Consider the following 17711-nt stretch of genomic DNA (forward strand, 5'->3'; position numbering starts at 1 on the left):
GTTTCCGTTTGGGGGGTCCACTTGGGGATCCCCGAACAGAAACCTAATCCGCTTAAAAAAACGGTTACCTTCGGTAAGCTGTGGACCCTGTAGACTATAATGGGGTCCACCCAAAAAGGATTGAATTCAGGACTTTTCTCTCTGCATTTTTAAAGCGGAATGGTGAAAGGAATCCCCAGGTGGAGATCGGGCACAGGTGTGAACCTAGCCTTAATGGTCAGTGTGCTATCCAGGTTTTTCCAGCCCTGCTTCCGCAGCTCCTATTCATTGAATGAAAGTGACCACAACCGGTATACAGGTGGCACACGAATAACATCCATATGTCGCCCGCACACTGACCCAAAACATTCATTCACGACCACCGGTTAGCATACGGTCGTGTGCAACTGGCTTCAAGCTGCTATTTGCTTTGAAATACTGCTTTAATCAAAGTCATAAAACTGAACAAAAAGAAAAATAATGTCAAAGTTTTATTGCATGCAAGATGCTTTTGTGATTTCTTGTAACAGAACTTTTATTGTCCATTAATAAAAAAAATTATTATATACAAACAATAAATTATAAACTGGATTATAAATTACAAAGTAATAAGGGATTACACAAAAGCTTGTGTCTATGGAACAGAAATACCATTATCAAACACTCATCAAAGATGCTGACCATATATTACTACTAACAAGCTTTGTGTCATAGTGAAAACAAATGACTGATACCCCTAGGTCAGGGTCATAGCAACGGATAAAAATAGCACTCTGTTGTCTTAATGTAGGTTGGGTAAAACATTCAGAGTACACAATCAAACGAGTATTACATGTGGACTATTAGATTATTTAACTACTAATGCTGGACCTCAGGACTTGCGCATTCTGGAACTCCTAGCTTTTATTTGTCTGCATATGCAACATAGATGTATTAGTAAATGTATAAAACTTATAAAACTTTGGACCAAAAAAACAAAAACAAAATCAACAGAAAAGCAACAAAACTCTACATGTGTTACCAGCCTGCAGGAGGAAAAATGGGCACATGTAAGAATCGATGTAATGGCTATTCAAGTGAGTCAAAGCAGAACAGAAGGAATTGTGGGGATTTTCTGGTATTCAATAGGTAATACCTAACATATGTGGCTCAGAAAGGACAACTGGTGAACTGCTAACAGGGTAAGGGGTACTCTAGGCTCACTGATGGACATGGGAAGCGAAGGCTAGATCATCTGGTCCAATCCCACATAAGAATGACTGTAGCATAAATTGTTGAAAATGTTATTTCTGTCTAGAACACAAAGGTGCCAGAGAACACAGTTCGCTGGGCAATGCTTTGCTGGGAGACCTCGTCTGTTAAAAATTTTGTTGATGTTATTTTGATACTTATCACCTATAAAAATAGACCTATTAGTGAATAGTGAGTCTGTTAGGGAATAGCCAGATGATAATTCCCCAGTAGCTGCTGGCGAACCCTGGAGGGAGGGGCACAAGTGACAGTGAGCCCTAAGCTGAAGTCCCCAACTTTCCCTTCCTATTGCCAGACCCTATTCTAGGTAATAGGCAACAACCACGAAGATAGTCCCTCCCTGAATACGTGAAACACAAAACGCAGACAAGACGAACAACAACAAAGGGAGGTCAGCTAGCCAGGGTTCGGTAACAGGAGAGTGATGCAGTGCCAAATCAGAGTCCAAAAGAATAATCAGTAGGGAAGCCAGAGGTCAAGGATTAGAACACAAGTAATAAAACAGCAAGAGAAACCAGCAAGCAAGAGGCAATAACCGGCACCAGTGTGAATGTGAGCCAAGACTAAATAGGGGAGGAAGAACCCGCCCTGAACCTGATAGGAAGAAAAGCTATCAATCACAGGCAAGACAAAATCAAACCACTGAATGGACAGAGGGAACAAGGGCAGAAGACGGGTGTGGTGCAAATACAATTACAGAACTAGAGCCGTGTTCACACAGTGCAACTAAAAACTTTAAGCAGATTATCAAACTGCACACGCCTCCTGCGCCGCAGCACAGGAGGCCCGAACAGGCAGAGATGTTACAGAGTCCAAATCAAGTCTATGTGTAGAGGAGACCCACTGAGATCAGTGTGGGGGATGGTCAATGTAGTACGATCCCTGAAATAGTCTCCAGTCCTAAGGGTGCATTCACACTGAGTAAACGCTAGCTTATTTTGTAGAGTAAAATTACACTTGTAAATTTTGCTATCCCATTGACTTCAATGACATTTTACAGGCGTATTTTTGCAGGCGTATTTTTTACAGGCGTATTTTTTACAGGCGTATTTTTACACTTGTAAAAAAATATCATTGAAGTCAATGGGATAGCAAAATTTACAAGTGTAATTTTACTCTACAAAATAAGCTAGCGTTTACTCAGTGTGAATGCACCCTTACACAGGACTAAGATATAAATGTATATGTGGATACTTCATGATAAAGGTGTGGACTAAAACTAACACCTCTTCAAAATGCCGTGTGAAAAAGGCAATCCAGTATACCTCAATTTATTTTATCTTCAGATAGATAACTAGGCTTAATTATTAAGTATATATTATGGCCACAATAAGTGTCAATGGGGTCCACACCAAGAGCATGCTGTAAATAAATCCCAATAAGCGAATAAACACAGCTAAAACATGCAAAACATGGAGACTATTTCAGGGATCGTACTACATTGACCATCCCCCACACTGATCTCAGTGGGTCTCCAATAGACATAGACTTGATTTGGACTCACTATTCACTAAATAGGTCTATTTTTAAATGCAGTATCTAATGAAAGTTACGATTTAATTGCTCACACAGTGATACACGTTTTGTCCAGTAGCAACTGCCCTTCAGTGATTTTTTTTATTTATTTATCACCTATAAACACACACATTGTCCAATCAAATAATCCCTTTATGGCAATGGCATTGCCTAATTAAAGTATTGGTATTTGCCTCTTTCATCTACATAATGTGCCCCGTCACAATGCAAAATTGTTCAGAAATTGTTTAAGTAATATGACAAAGAGTTCAGACTGTTGACAATCACACATCCAGAGGTCTTGTGGAATCCATGCCTAAATGGGTAAGTATACTTAGACACACACAATACATACATAAATACAGTATATGTATTGGTAGGTCTTCAGCATAGGTGTCAGAATTAAATCACTGCAGCCTATCACTGCTGCAGACCGGTGATGGGCTTCAGCAGTATAACATGACAACATCACGGCCGCAACCTCTCTGTATCCTGGAAGCAGCATCTGAAGCAGAGCAAGGACATGGGGACAAGTTTGGGGGGGGGGGTGTTGTTTGTTTTATTCACTTTCCTAATTGCCAAAGTAAAATTTTATCGTGGACAACCCCTTCAATAAAGTGTATTTATTGCATTTATTTATGAAGAAACTAAATTTTCTTCAGCTCTGTACAGAGACTGTCATCACCCCACAGTGGCCCTTGTTCCCAATGGGGCTCATAATCTAAATTTCAAATAAAAAGGATCTGGATTTTTGGAGAGTAGGAGCAAATTGAAGTCGTTCTTAGTCTTGACCTTAAAGAATAATTGGTTCCAGCAACTGTACTACTTTTTCCAATGTTTTTTAACAGAATATGCTAACCGACCTTCTGCCGCAGATGTGAACAGAAGTGGAAAGCATTTCAGTAACTCTTCTAAAAAGTCTAAATCACAATGTTTTCATCGTAAAATGTTTCACACTTATTATAAATTATTATTGTTAAGGTGACACCTCTGTACTGATCAGGTCATATAATGTGCATGCTCATTAGTGCCAATAACTGCCCTCCACTTTAGGCTGCATAATGTTAGACTCTATTAAGGCAATTGATGGGCCAAATTACCTTGAATATTCTAAGGGGCACCAGTTTTCATGGCTCCGTCATATATTTGAGTCTATTGAGGGATACGTGAAAACAGCCAGAAATAAGACAAGAACTTTTTTTTGACGATCCTTTTATATCCTATTTATATAAATAGGAACATTCCATAAGGTTTTGGAGCCTTGAAAAGTTTGCTAATTTTGATCATATTATATCAGTGAAGGAATGGCGAGTTTTGTATTGAGTGCTATCAACACAGATAGTCTAAAAGGGGAAGCGCAGTGTGTGTTTTCAGAGGGTGAGATTCCAGGGCCCTCAGGTAGTGCAGTCTCGCTCAAAGGAATGTTTAAACAACTGACTAAAGCCTATAAGGACTACTATCGTAGCTGGTGGGAAATTCAATCATTGGAAAGTTACATTAGTAACAAGATAGTGCCGAGAGGACTAAGAGTTACGTTAACGCCAGCGCCTAGAGTACAATCAAGTGTCCTGAAAGAAAAGTGGGATAAAGAAATTACAGGTTGCTCACTTAAATTGATGCAGATCCTCCTTGAGGAAGAAAAAAGTCTATTTAAAACCTTGGAGGAAACATTGAATAATGAGAGGGAGAAAGCCAAGCTCCTTGTAGAATTATCTGGTTTTGAAAATAAGGACAAACAATTGCAAAAAAATATAGAGAGATTTATATCACAAATAAAAGAAAGAAAACACTATCAATTCAGAAGGGACTTGGAGGAATTTAAAAAGAAAACAGCTTACACAGTAGTGCAGGAGCAGGGAAGAACAAAAGGGGCTGAACCTCCTACGTCCTCGGAGGGTGATGCTACGGACTCTGATGCATCAAGTTATAGCTATAAAAGCAGTGAGAAAAATAGCAATTATAGGCAAAATGCAAGATATCAAACTAAGAGTGGGACGCGCCCATATAGGGGTCGAGGTAGGGGGAATCAAAGGGCCTCTTTTTTAGAGAAGAGTCCGACAATCTCAAAGTACCTACTAAGGGGGCGGCCAGAAACAGCTCAGTAATAAACATTGATGTTGAGTATAATCACCCTAAGGAAAATACATCACAAAGTAAAGGAGGGGAGTTAGTAAAAGAACTTTGGGGTACGCATATAAGGGGAAGACAGCTGAGTAATGAGGGGGAAGAAGAACAAAGTATTTGTAACCTTTCTTCGCATGTCTTCTCGGATTTTGAAGTTGCATTACTGAAAAAAGGTCTATCATTTGTACCAACAGTGAAATTTGACCCTTTTTGTTGGACTAAAGATATCCATCTATTCGCACGGAAGCTAAAATGGCGAAAGTTTCACACAAAAAATGCCAGAGCTAAGTGTGAGGAATTTGGATTAGAAGGATCGGACTATGAGGGATTAAAAATCCTGGAAGACCTTCTTAGGGAGTCCGAGAATGACCCCAATATAGGACCTTTTACTAAACTAAAGCTCCCCAATAGAACAAACCCGCCACCGGGTGATTATACTCACATTGACCTCTTTGTCAAAATGGTGGAAAGTGAGATCAAACAACTGGATAGAAAGAAAAATAAATGGCTGCCTTCTAATCTAACAAAAGAGGAGATGCAGGCACTATTATCTTTGGAAAAAAAAAAAAATTTGGTTTTAAAAGTAGCCGACAAAGGAAGCAACATTGTGGGTCTAGATAGAGAAAACTACTTGGAAATGTGCTTGTCCCTATTGAATGATAGAGAATGTTATACTATAATTAATCAAGAAAAAATTATAGGCTTTAGGGATGAGTTCAAAGCTATCTTGAATGAAGCCTATGCGGCTAAATTGATTGATGAAAATGAAAGGAACTATTTAGCGCCTCGACATCCAGTAATGCCCTCTTTTTACGCCCTTCCTAAGATCCATAAAGGGGTAACTCCCTTACGGGGTAGCCCTATTGTGTCCCAGATTGGGAGTTTGACCCAGAACGCAAGCCACTATGTGGACACCATATTAAGACCATTTGTCCTTGGTCTAGCATCATACACAAGGGACAGTATGGACGTATTGAATCGTCTTGAAGGGGTCTTTATGGAAGAGGGAGTATATTTTGCAAGCCTTGATGTGGAGGCGCTATATTCCTCCATTCCGCATAACAAGGGCTATGAGGCAGTGGAATATTTTCTAAAATCCAGAAGTGTAGGTCTCACAGAACACAACAGATTTGTGATGAAACTTCTAACATTCATCTTGGAACGAAATGTATTCTCCTTTGAGGGGCGGACCTTCCACCAGCTGAGGGGTACGGCTATGGGGGCCCCTGTGGCCCCTACGTATGCCAACCTATACCTCGGCTGGTGGGAGGAAACCGTTGTACATGATGAAGAGAATATTGAATGGGCGGGCCATATTGATTTATGGATTCGCTATATAGATGATGTGCTTTTATTATGGAGGGGGTCAAAGGCAAGGTTTGAATGTTTTGTGGAAGAGCTAAATCATAATAACCTAGGCCTGAGATTTACAGCAGAATTTCAAGAAAATTCTATAACATTTTTGGATCTGAAACTTTGGAAATGTAAGGATGGAAAAATAGGTTCTAAAATACACAGGAAACCGACAGCTACAAATAGTTTTTTAAACTGGGCAAGTTGCCATCCTGATCCCCTAAAAAAGGGTATACCTAGGGGACAATTTATTAGGGCTCGGCGCAATTGTTCGGCCTACTCTGACTTTCTTAATGAATCCATAGTGTTGGCAAATCGCTTTGAAAAAAAGGGTTTCCCAAAGAAAATAGTTGAGCAAGCATTTGTTAAAGCAAAGCAGACTGAGAGGAAAAATCTACTTGTCCCAAAGAGAAAGGACTTTTCTCAGGGTCCTATAAGGCTGATTGGGACATTTGATTCAGGTCATCAAGAGGTTAGAAATATTATGAAGAAATTTTGGAAAATTCTAACAGCAGATCCAGATGTAGGAGAAATGGTCGGAAAACAACCTAGCATCACTTTCAGACGAGGGAAAAACCTCAAGGATCGATTGGTACATAGTGTCTTGCCCATGGAGGAAGAAAAAACTACCTGGTTGACCAAAAAACCCGTGGGAACTTACCCATGTGGAAAATGTACAGCATGCCCCTTTGTTTTAAAAAAGCCAGTGTTTCGAAGTGCTGCCACTGGAGTTACCTTTGATTGTAGAAGCTTTGCGAACTGCGAAACTAGTGGGGTGATTTATCTTCTAAGTTGCCCTTGCCCTTTCAATTACGTTGGCAAAACTCGTAGGCAACTTAGGAGAAGAATAAGAGAACATATTTGTGATATACAAAATCAAAGGGATACGCCAGTGGCAAGGCATTTTGTTAAACAGCATTCAGGGGAGATTGAAGATCTGACTGTGCAAGTGATAGAAGTCATAAAACCCCCACGGAGAGGAGGTGACTGGGATAGGTTTCTTCTCAAGAAAGAAACTCAATGGATTTATAGGATGGAAAGTATGGTACCGACAGGTCTTAATGAACAATTAGACTTTTCCTGCTTTCTTGAATAAATATATCGTACAACTATGTCATAAATGTAGTGACAGGTTCTGGCTAGAGTTTTAGGACATTATTGGTACGGCCAAATTCAATATATTGGGTTATTTAGTATCAGAAAGCTATTATACCCTCCACACTAAGGCAGCTCCTCTCAGCACTGGTGTTTGTTTAGCTGTGTAATACAATTCTTCCCAGTGGCGTATACCACTGTATTTCTCTTCAGTAAATGTTTGCATTCAGTAATCGGGGGATGAGATTCCCCTAAGTCCCAATCCACATTGTGCACGATCTTGAATCTTGCCAATTACCAGCCTGTTCATACCGGAATTCTGTGATACGAAGGGTGCTAATCTGGATGCGAGTCTAAGTTCTAGCGCATGTGCGAGTCATCTATGAGGTGGGAGCTGGAGATACTGACAGGCTCGTACCATTAGGACGCATGCGCACATGATGTGAAGTATATACCGTACTGTCGGCTGAAGGAATGAATGAACGGAGGCTTGGGGTGCACAATGCGCATGCGCGAACAAGGTTGAGAGCGCATGCGCAGTACGAGGTGGGTTCGTCACACATCCGCCAATAAGGTGAAGTGGCGGGAATGCCTAGTTGATGACGAACCACCATCGGCACACAGGATAGGCTGATTCTGTGGAATGGGAGGGACCTGAGGCACGGTAAAAGCGTGCCTCCCAGCCGGACAATTCACCGCTGGTGAGAGTAGCGGCGGTCCTGCTGGCGGTCAGATCACCAACCGCCCTCATTTTGTCAGCAATGATAGCAGTATTTACTGCTTAAAGTTGATGTTTTTTTCATTGACCCCTGATGAGTCTAGCGAAACGCGTTGGGTCATAAGATATACACTATTTTGGCCTATGTAGGCTGTAGGAAGTTGGCTAGAGGACTCTTTTCAGCAATTGACTCTTTCCCCCCCTGGTTGGCACGGCACTTAGCCGGCACTCCAGAAGGCTGGGGAATGCTTTGCTGAGCAGTGTATGAGTTAAATAAGTGTGTGTACTGACAGCCACATTGGTCAAAGGGAAGTAGGTAATGGTATTTTGACACTATATCTTGCCTCTACCCTTCCCTGTTTGAGTCAAGAACTCTTTTTCATGGGTGTGAGTAAGTTGGGCTAAGTTTTTATCGGTATAGTTCAATAAAAGTTATATTTTATCCTTTTATCCTATTTTGAGGTCTGATCAACCTCTTCAGTGTCTTATGCAGTAATATTTGATTATATATACCTGTTTGTCACCAGGCAACTGGTGGTCTTTCAGAGCTTGGTGGATGTACAGTATGTTTGATTTAATAGCGTCAATGAGTGTTGCTAGGAAATACAGCTTTTCTGAAAGTACAATGTTTCACATTTAAAGGGATCTGTATCAGTTATAATATTTTTAGCAAATGGTATGACAAGGTTTTTTTAAAAAAAAAAATAAAAAAATCTTGTTTACCAAAACACATGATACTCAGCAACTCCACAGACACTAATCTAGACATTGTTTTCATATTGGTTATTAACCTCTTGAAGAGGTTGTTCAGAATAAAAAAAATATTAAATATATATATATATATATATATATATATATATATATATATATATATACACAGTCCTATGAAAAAGTTTGGGCACCCCTATTAATCTTAATCATTTTTAGTTCTAAATATTTTGGTGTTTGCAGCAGCCATTTCAGTTTGATATATCTAATAACTGATGGACACAGTAATATTTCAGGATTGAAATGAGGTTTATTGTACGAACAGAAAATGTGCAATATGCATTAAACCAAAATTTGACCAATGCAAAAGTATGGGCACCTCAACAGAAAAGTGACATTAATATTTAGTACATCCTCCTTTTGCAAAGATAACAGCCTCTAGTCGCTTCCTGTAGCTTTTAATCAGTTCCTGGATCCTGGATGAAGGTATTTTGGACCATTCCTCTTTACAAAACAATTCAAGTTCAGTTAAGTTTGATGGTCACCAAGCATGGACAACCTGCTCTCAAATGATCTGAAAACAAAGATTGTTCAACATAGTTGTTCAGGGGAAGGATACAAAAAGTTGTCTCAGAGATTTAACCTGTCAGTTTCCACTGTGAGGAACATAGTAAGGAAATGGAAGACCACAGGGACAGTTCTTGTTAAGCCCAGAAGTGGCAGGCCAAGAAAAATATCAGAAAGGCAGAGAAGAAGAATGGAGAGAACAGTCAAGGACAATCCACAGACCACCTCCAAAGAGCTGCAGCATCATCTTGCTGCAGATGGTGTCACTGTGCATCGGTCAACAATACAGCACACTTTGCACAAGGAGAAGCTGTATGTGAGAGTGATGAGAAAGAAGCCGTTTCTGCAAGCACGCCACAAACAGAGTCGCCTGAGGTATGCAAAAGCACATTTGGATAAGCCAGCTTCATTTTGGAAGAAGGTCCTGTGGACTGATGAAACAAAGATTGAGTTGTTTGGTCATACAAAAATGTGTTATGCATGGTGTCCAAAAAAAAGCATTCCAAGAAAAACACTTGCTACCCACTGTAAAATTTGGTGGAGGTTCCATCATGCTTTGGGGCTGTGTGGCCAATGCCGGCACCGGGAATCTTGTTAAAGTTGAGGGTCGCATGGATTCCACTCAGTATCAGCAGATTCTTGAGAATAATGTTCAAGAATCAGTGACGAAGTTGAAGTTACGCCGGGGATGGATATTTCAGCAAGGCAATGATCCAAAACACCGCTCCAAATCCTCAGGCATTCATGCAGAGGAACAATTACAATGTTCTGGAATGGCCATCTCAGTCCCCAGACCTGAATATCATTGAACATCAGTGGGATGATTTGAAGCGGGCTGTCCATGCTCGGCGACCATCAAACTTCACTGAACTTGAATTGTTTTGTAAAGAGGAATGGTCCAAAATACCTTCATCCAGGATCCAGGAACTGATTTAAAGCTACAGGAAGCGACTAGAGGCTGTTATCTTTGCAAAAGGAGGATCTACTAAATATTAATGTCATTTTTCTGTTGAGGTGCCCATACTTTTGCACCAGTCAAGTTTTGGTTTAATGCATATTGCACGTTTTCTGTTAGTACAATTAACCTCATTTCAATCCTGAAATATTACTGTGTCCATCAGTTATTAGATATATCAAACTGAAATGGCTGTTGCAAACACCAAAATATTTAGAACTAAAAATGATTAAGATTAATAGGGGTGCCCAAACTTTTTCATAGGACTGTATATATATATATCTCCAGGGAAGATGAAAAAAACTAAACAGTAATAATAAAAAAAACCAAACCAAAACAGACTCACAGAAGGCTATAGATATTTGCCTATTGTGCAAACACAGCTCAAGGAGAAAATATAAATACCAATAGGCCACTAGATGGGTCCATAAGAAATGACAAAAGAAAACTTTTAATATATCAATAGATAAAAACTGTGTTCAAACACAACTGGTGGAAGGTCTTCTCTAAGGGAGCGTTCACACTACCGTCGGTGACCGACATGTAGTGTCCGCTCCTAGTGTCCGCTCAAAATCTGTCACGGACACTAGGAGCGGACACTAGCTGTGTCCGTGACACCTGTCATTTATTTCAATGGGCATCGGGTGCGTTCTTTTGCACTCCGTGCCCGTCCTTTCCTGTCCGCAAGTGAAGATGTCCGACTTCTCAAGCGGACAGAGGAACACTACATGTCGGACACTGACGGTAGTGTGAACGCCCCCTAAGACAAATCTGAAAAGATTTGCACTTGCAGTGGTCTCCCCGCAGAAGATTATGCAACTTTACATGAGTTTAACACCTATTGAAATAAAAGCAAAAAAAAAAAAAACAAACAAAAAAAAAACAGATATGTAGAAATGACCAAAGCTAGAAGTGTGGCAAGAAGATTTTCTGCAGTAAGATAGGTATACAGCCTATCCTGATAATATTCCAATTTTTCTCCCACCAGTTTTGGCTTTATAGGGAGGGTCTAAGGGCACTGACATCCAGTACTCATCCTTCTGTTTGATGTTTTTAATAAGCTGTGTAAGCAGTGAAGAATTCAACTTGCCATGCTTGCCCGTGTGTGCACCCACGAGTTTGCCATGGTTGGTGTTCTTGGCCAACGTGATCATCATCATCAGCAGCAGCAGCATTTTGAAAGAAATAAGGGTCAGCCCCCTCCCCTAGCTGTGCCTGTGACATATGAAGGGCCACCTCTGAATTCAAAGTAGAGCCATTCTCCTCCTCCACTGTAGGAGTCCCAGTTCTTTCACCATAATTAAACTGATTCAAATCCTCATCTCCCTCCATCAAGCTGGATGATCGCATTGAATAAGAGGTATAAGCTGTTCCTCCTCTTCCTTTCCTTGTTACATGAGTGTATTTCCTGTAAGATATGCAATAAAGTGATCATATTGCTGATGATGCAGTCTCTGCTGTCAAAATTGGTGGCCTCTTCAAAAAGGCTTGAAAAGCCAGCAAACTTCCCTCATGAGCCTCCAATTAAGTATCTTAAAATAATATATTGTCCCTGTGGTCTGCTGCATGCCGTAATTGTTCACAAACTTCTGCTGTTCACATGCTCCAACATGTTTAAAGAGGACCTTTCATGAGATTGAGCACAGGCAGTGTTATATACTGCTGGAAAGCTGACAGTGCGCTGAATTCAGCGCACTATCGGCTTTCCCGATCTGTACCCTGGGTACAGCGCTATCTGTCCCGGTACCGAAGCGCTTTACAGTCAGAAGGGCGTTCCTGACACTCTGTCAGGAACATCCTTCTGCCCAGCAGCGCCTATCGCGCTGCACAGTGTGAGCGAGGAGGAAAAAGGACATGCTCATTCTTCAGGCTGATTCGCCTCCCAACTAGGACCATTCACTGGGCCTAATCTGGAGCGGATTGCACGACTGGATGCCGATGCACTGCACCGGCATCAAGTTGCAGCTACCCATTTTTTGGTCTGGAAATGGAGGCGGCCTCCACCTCAGTTTCCGGACCAAAAAACCTTGTGTGAAACTGGTCTAAGACTGCAAGGAGGAACTAGTACCTGGTTTTGCTGTGATATAAAGCAGGGACAGCATTCTTAGAGAACTAATGGTGGATAGGTTCCCTCCATCAAGGTCAAGTGCATGCTATCAGTTTAAGAAACGTAGTGGAATCCACTAAGTGGTACGGCAGCAACTGCATTGCCTGCAGTTTGGCAGATGCAAATAAAGTTGCAAAACCACCAGATGACTGGGTGCATATTCCTACTCATATTCATACTGGACACACAATGCATTATGGATGAATAACAGTGGTTAGGAAGAGGAGGAGCAGGAGAAACGGTTGGTGATGATGATAATATCGACCACCATCTCCTAGGTGTAGAACAGTCTTCCACGCTTCTCTTGCCAGTGCCACTACCAGTTCTATTTTGTCAAATAAGAGACTGATACTTTTTCATATAAATACGTAGCCATACTCAAGATTCTGCTGGCACATTGCCATGGATTTATGGTTTGGCAATGTAGAAAAATTTTCCCGCATGCTGTCGTGGACACCAGCAGAAATGTGTCTGCCACTACCATCACTACCATCCCCAGAGCTTCCCCTAGGTCTTTCCGAGCAGGCTTTTTAGATGTTGGACTAGCTGGAATCATTACAATCACCACTGCCACCATTCTCTTAATCTAATGTTATCTTGTCACCCTGACCCAGTTACCAGGTCCTATCCAGAAAAGAATCGTCATCGGCAAAGTCATTGTCTCCCCCACTTTTTTTCTGACACATCATGGGCGATGGGATACCTGCATACGCTCATAATTTCCACATACAGATTTCCCCCTAGTTCCCCTACCAGAAGGACTGCCAGTAGTGGTACCACCCCCCTGCAGCTACTACCTTCACCACCAACAGTCATGTCTTTCACCTCCACTTCCAAACAATGCTGACTGTTTTCATCCAGCTCCTCAAAAAGAGGAGAAAGACCGTTCTGATTAGGAGAAATAGATTTCTCATGAGGAGCCAGATCAGGAGCCAGGCCCTGCAGTAAATGATGTGCTATGGAACACACAGAAGCCTGACTTAAGATCACATCACCAACCATAGGATGCAATATTCTCATGTGTCTGAGATGAGCGAGCTAAGTAATCACAACCTTCATCCTACATTCTGAAGAAGTACAACAATCCTGTAGCAACTGGTGGTGCCACCAAAAAAACAGAAGTAGAGTTGCCACTCACATTCGATTTGTTAGTACTTGCATGAGTGTTTTCTCCTCCTTATGTCTGTCCCCTGTCCTGCTTTTCGCCAGTCATTTTACTGCACAATACTTAATTATAATTATATAGTGATTGGGTGAGAACAAAAAAAAACCTTAAATGACAAAGATTTTTTTTTTCAGATTATCACAAGCTATGTGAGACTGTTTATTGTGTGAGCACCAAAAAACTTAAATAATGGAGTTTATTTTTCAAATTAGCCTATGCAGAATCAGTATTTAGCCCCCCAAAAAAGTTTAACAAAAAAATTTTCAGTAAGGGTGCATTCACACTGAGTAAACGCTAGCTTATTTTGTAGCGTAAAATTACACTTGTAAATTTTGCTATCCCATTGACTTCAATGATATTTTTTTACAAGTGTAAAAATACGCCTGTAAAAATACGCCTGTAAAATGTCATTGAAGTCAATGGGATAGCAAAATTTACAAGTGTAATTTTACTCTACAAAATAAGCTAGCGTTTACTCAGTGTGAATGCACCCTAAGGGTGCATTCACACTACGTTTCCTGAAGCTTATTCTGAACGTGAAACACGTTCAGAATAAGCGGCGTATAAAGCAGCTCCATTCATTTCTATGGGAGCCGGCATGCGAGCGCTCCCCATAGAAATGAATGGGCTGCTTCTTTCACTGCGAGCAGTCCCATTGAAGTGAATGGGAAGTGCCGGCGTGTACGGCTCGGCATGAGCAGAGCTTGCCGTATACGCCGGCACTTCCCATTCACTTCAATGGGACTGCTCGCAGTGAAAGAAGCAGCCCATTCATTTCTATGTGGAGCGCTCGCATGCCGGCTCCCATAGAAATGAATGGAGCTGCTTTATACGCCGCTTATTCTGAAAGTGTTTCACGTTCAGAATAAGCTTCAGGAAACGTAGTGTGAATGCACCCTAAGAGGAATAACTTTTAGTAAAAACTATGTTTAAATGCGCAGTAAGATGAAACTGCTCTATTGCACAACAGACAAAAAATAGTTTACTGGCAATATAGTGATTAGATGTCTGTCACTAATGGTGCAGACTGCTGCTGCTGTCAGACTAGCAACATTAGCACATATATTTTACCTCACTCCATCCTATGGTCACTAATGGTCTGTAATTGATTAAATCTGACTAAACTCTCCTATGCCTAAGATTCTCTAGGTTCTATTGTAGTTTGTAATCTTTTGAAAACTCAGTGTTCTCTGTATCATGCAGTGAGATGAATCACAGATCCATTTCTACATCTACCATCAATACTATGTCTCTTGTTCATGCTTACAGCATCTTATAGTTTATATGACATCAGCAGTGTAAGCTGTCCATTGTAATAGGACATGTTTTTCTGCAAAATCATAGAGTCTTATTGATAATCAGTCTATATGTATTTCTGTACACCTGTATTAGGGTCACTCTGTAGCTATAGCCTGTATTTCTGTATACTATGTGCTTGCTGCATAAGAATTTCCTCAAATTCCTGTTTCATGAATTGTCATGCTACAAAAAGTCAGCCGCTCACCCTACCCAAGGATACTATAAAAGCAGTAGGGGGCTATTGTTTAGATTAGCTTTGGAATGGACCATGAATGAATGTGTGCCATGCAAGATTGGAAGTCATCGACTGATGGGTATAGATCGGTGTATGATATATAGGATATATAATGGGGCTCCCCATCCAGTGAGCTATTACATCATTTGTAACCACAGCTAAGGGTTTTAATTTATTAAACACTTATTGTTTTATTATATTCTGGTGTGATTATAGTCATTCTTTGACCATCTTTGAGTTAACTTGTTAAAAGAAAAACCTGTTTGACTACATCTACCTACCACTTTCTATTGGCTGAGAGGCACAGTGACTCAAAAAAACATGTATTTCATCTCTATTTTTACTGTGCGACACATGTAACAGTGGCCATTTTAGTTCATCTGAGAGAATTTGGCATTTTTTCGGTTTCAATAAAAAAATGAACAATTTGCAATTTTTTGCAACTCTGGTTCCTGATTTTGACACATTTTCCTGTTCATGGAATACTTGCTGATTTGGCCTTATACATGAAAGTCCAGGACACGACCCCGACTTGGACTGACTTGTTATTCTTCAGCTGTAATTTTGGATACTCCTGTGCTCTCCTGGTTTCAACCCAGCTTGAATACACTGTATGCTATGAGGCTATGAGGAAGGGGCAGCGCTAACGCCCCGAAACGCGTCAGCCAGACGTTTTTCGTATTTCAACTCTGCCATCGTTTTATTGAATTTTTATGGAACATGTAATGTTCAGAAAAACTTTTTCACAATAAAAGTTAAGTTTTATCGAAGGAATTTGATGCTGGAACATTCTATTTTGGACGGTTGCACTGTCTGCTGTAGGTTAGAAGGTTTGGTCTTTAGTCCACAAGAGCATCTTCTCTCACAAATCTAACCTGCTTTGCAAATGAAAACGTTGGGGTGCCTTACACTCTTCTAACCAAAATAGTATCCGTTTTGCTTGCTGTCTATGATCTGACAGTTGTCTGCAGCATAAGTGAAAATTGCTTAAGCAATTACATTACAATATGTGTTATTAAGTGCTTAAATTTTACCCCTGACTGAAGGGACTGATGAGAATGTACCAGCTTAGAATCTGAGGACATGTGTTAGAACGGCCTCAAACCTGCAAAAAAACTGCCTTTGCCACATGAAAAACTGGGCAAGCTGTTAACCTACACCCTGGAGATGGTATTGGTAAAGACTCCTTGAGACTTTTTGTAAGAGGGAAACAGTGATACACTTTCCTAAGCCAGGAAAGTGCAGACTGCTATCCCAACTTAGGGCTGTTCACACCTGCGCCCGAACTCAGTTATGCAGGTTTCAGTTTTCTGCTGGCAGAAGACGGAAACCTGCATTCACTGCCCGCCGGTGAGCGCTTGTGAATGTTTTTCTGCTCTCCGCAGCGACACAGTTTTGTTTTTTTTAATCGGACACAAAGTGCCTGCCGCTTTCCGTCTCCTGCCCAGTTTCTTGGGCAAGAAACGGAAACCTGCATAACGGAGTTCAGGCGCAGGTGTGAACTCGCCCTTAGGGGTAAGTGTAGCAGTCTACCTCCATACTCTGATATTGTTCAAATGTTTATTATTATTTTTTTTTTATGTAGATTGTGAGCCCCATATAGGGATCACAATGTACATTTTTTTTCTTCCTATCAGTATTACTTTGCAGAATGGGAGGAAATCCACACAAACACGGGGAGAACATACAAACTCCTTGCAGATGTTGTTCCTGGTGTGGGATTCGACACCAGGACTCCAGTGCTGCAAGGCTGCAGTGCTAACCACTGTTCAATTGTGTACCACCTCAAGTAAAAGTTGCAAGTTACCTTCTTGTTCCTGTATGCCTCGTATCTCCTGAATTTTATTCCTCCATGGCCATCATAGGCAACCTAACTCCCTTCAGGCTCAGGAGGGCTGACCACAACTAGGATGTGCCCTGGGAAACACTACCACCACCAACAGGAGCCGTGCAGTGCCACTCAGAAACAGTTCAGGAGGGCATAGCCACCATGTTAAGTTTAGGTACTACTATTCCCAGTCTCTGGGCTTTGCTGCACTGAAATAACATCACCAAACTATTTTGTCTGTGATCCATGTGGCTGCTGTAAAGCATATCTATAAATGTTGTTAACAGCAGCTCAAACAAAATAGCAACTCCATGAACATGTACATTAAATAGAAAAAAAATCTATAATCAGAAAGTAAAAACTCAAGGAGTATCACTTCTTGCCTGCACCATTTCTTTCAGTAAGGCGTCTATCCTCCACTCTCTCCAAAACCTTTTAAATGCTATACACGCCATTGACAGTAGCATAGGCAGGGTTAAACATCCACAATATGTGGTTTTCTAATCCTGGGAATTAGGAGCAGGTGCAGAGCCAGAAGACTGATGCAAAATCAACTCGGAATAAACCCCATTAGTGAGTGACGTGGAAAGTCTGTACGTCAGTCAGTAATGAATTAAAAACAGTGTAAAACCAAGTACTAGATGACTAAACTTGCAAGGTAAATGACTGAAAGGAGCCTACCTTTGAGGGATTACAATTTATAAGGTGGATGAAAGCAATAAGCGAAGCGAAGAACGTATGGCTGTGTAGCAAGTGCAATAAGGAACTGTGGCTGCTGTCATGCTAATATGATGTTAGAATGTAAGCAAAAG

At 41.0% G+C, this 17711-nt stretch overlaps 1 protein-coding gene across 1 annotated transcript in view; it reads right to left on the reverse strand.

Annotated features, from left to right (window-relative positions):
* Positions 1-17711, reverse strand: part of SGSM1 (small G protein signaling modulator 1) — a 132151-nt gene that overhangs the window by 93013 nt on the left and 21427 nt on the right. The gene's annotated exons all lie outside the window — the stretch shown is intronic.

The sequence above is a fragment of the Leptodactylus fuscus genome, chromosome 1, assembly GCF_031893055.1.
Source record: "Leptodactylus fuscus isolate aLepFus1 chromosome 1, aLepFus1.hap2, whole genome shotgun sequence".
Lineage (NCBI taxonomy): Eukaryota > Metazoa > Chordata > Amphibia > Anura > Leptodactylidae > Leptodactylus > Leptodactylus fuscus.